Genomic DNA, 2,341 nt, shown 5'->3' with positions numbered 1-2,341 from the left:
TGAGGTGTGAACTTAGTTTGTTGACGTTAGATCACACAGTATAGTGGCTCTAGTTGAGGATTCCTTTGACTTAGACTCTCATGCATCGCTTTTACGCTACGTTCTTCTTTGAGTACCCCCTTCTGACCTGTGACGTACCCTTTGTGTAGATGGAGGGACGTGATCCCACTAGACTCCCGTTGAGTATTTATGAGAGTTGCGCAGAGTACGCGCTCCGCGAGTTCAGAGCTTGTCGACCGTACGTAGGGGAGAGCGTAGTACCGATCGTGAGCAGGTTTTACCAGCTGTGGGAGAGGACCCACCAGTATGGCGGCGCTACTGAGCTCGATGGCATCCATCAGCTGATCTCCGTACTGCCCGAGGAGTGGGGAGCATGGGCCGAGTGGCTGTCCAGCAGCTATATCTATAGGAGGATCGACACCCAGGAGGAGGTGGGGGATTTTCGTGGCTTCGTGTCCTTCATTTTCCTACATTCCGTACACTACCCAGAGGTTCCACCTATTGCGGAAGGTGACTTACCGCCACCCCCACTTCAGTGGCGCTCGTCGATCCGTCCCGAGGACGGCACACGGGGAGTTCACGACCACGAGGCAGGGTCGTCCCGGCAGCCTGTTACAGATCTACCCCCAGGTGCCAGCCGAGAGCCAGTGATGCGTCGGCTAGATGGCGCAGGGTACGACCCCGAGGGGCGGGGCAAGGCCTCGATGATTGCTATGGATGAGGAGGAGGACCTAGGGGAGCCATGGATGGACCGTGCGGCGGTAGCACAGGAGAGAGCCCCCGAGAGGGAGGGGCAGATGCTAGAGGTGTGTCACACCCCAATCCTTTCTGATGTATAAACTTATAATAAATAAATTCAAAATTTATTTATAAATAATCCACTCGTCATGTAAATAAAACACACATATTATATCATTTCAAAAACAAACATTTATCAAGTACATATTTTAAAACATTCTAAACCTAGTGGGACCCTCTCACCACTCTATATACTATACATTTATGTAGATGCAAATATGATGAGGAGGAGAAGGTTGCCAAAATGCGTCAGCCGCCGACCCTGATAACATGTGGAGTTCTTATGACCCACGTCAATGAATAATTTCACTGATATCTTATTCCTGAAAAATATTAGTGGTTTATATGAGCCACAACTCAGTGTATATAAATATTACCTTTAATTCCACATCCCAGATATCAATATATTCTTTAACCAATATATAAAACAATAATCAGCAAATATTAAAATTAATTTCATATACGTATGCATATGCCACTCTGTTCAGTTTATTATTCTGTGACAAATCAAGCCTGGTATCTGCCCGGGATTCCTCTATGACCCAAAGGTCCCTCTGTAATTGGACTCATAGGTCCCTCTGTATTTGACCCGAAGGTCCCTCTGTAATTGGACTCATAGGTCCCTCTATGACCCGAAGGTCCCTATGTAATTGGACTCATAGGTCCCTCTATGACCCGAAGGTCTCTCTATGTTTTTTTTTTCAGATCCAGGGCAAGACCGTCACAAATCCTCTTTAATCACATGATTCATGTACTTTCAAAACCACATTATATTCCACCATCAATATCAAATAACATATAACCATTTCAGGCTCACATCATATAACTAAAATATTTACTCCAATTTAACATATGACAATCAACCACATAAAATATGTAAAATTAAAAGTGTGATTTATACACACCTGATTACGGCAGAAAATCTAACCAAGTTCTGAATCTGCCATGCTAACCAAGTTCTGAATCTGCCTCCTAATCAGTTTCTCGATCCTTGAATCTAAATAGTGCAATTCTATTTGATTTTAGTGCATAACTATATAAAATTTTGTTTTTTTAATCCACGTCTCCCTCTCTATTTTTCTTCTGTTTTCTTTTTCTTTTTCTTTTTCTTTTTTTTTCCTTCCTCAAGCTCACTGACTCTACGCATATATATAAGCATGCAAGGCGGTTATTCAAAAACAATAACTTAAAGCTACTTATATTAATTATAAATATTAAAGCAACATGCATGCTGTATATTATACTTTTGTTACACTTGTCCAACAAGATTAGTGGCACTGCTAACTACTACCACGTACATACTAACACATTTATATTTTTTAAACTATGCTACTATTATTATTTATTTATATTAGTTTAGGATCAATATCATTTTCTATTTAATATACATAAATATGTACGTACATAAATACTAGTACTACATATATAGTACACATGCACACACATTTACATAACTAATATATATATGTACTAATTTATACTATAATACAAAATATATATATATATATATATATATATATATATATATACATTCATTTAATGA

At 39.9% G+C, this 2,341-nt stretch overlaps 1 long non-coding RNA gene across 1 annotated transcript; it reads right to left on the bottom strand.

Moving 5' to 3' along the window:
• Positions 1-890: 890 nt before the first annotated feature.
• Positions 891-1,883, bottom strand: LOC148932678 (uncharacterized). The gene is made up of 2 exons (XR_016135181.1): positions 1,704-1,883; positions 891-1,121 (listed from the first exon to the last, which is right to left on the bottom strand). It is a non-coding gene; the product is annotated as an uncharacterized LOC148932678 (long non-coding RNA).
• Between the last annotated feature and the right edge of the window lie 458 nt (positions 1,884-2,341).

The sequence above is a fragment of the Salvia hispanica genome, chromosome 2 (assembly GCF_029641045.1).
Source record: "Salvia hispanica isolate PSC_SH4W2 chromosome 2, Shi_PSC_v1, whole genome shotgun sequence".
Classification (NCBI taxonomy): Eukaryota; Viridiplantae; Streptophyta; class Magnoliopsida; order Lamiales; family Lamiaceae; genus Salvia; species Salvia hispanica.
The sequence above is the reverse complement of the archived record's forward strand: the minus strand, read 5'-3'. Positions and strand labels throughout refer to the sequence as shown.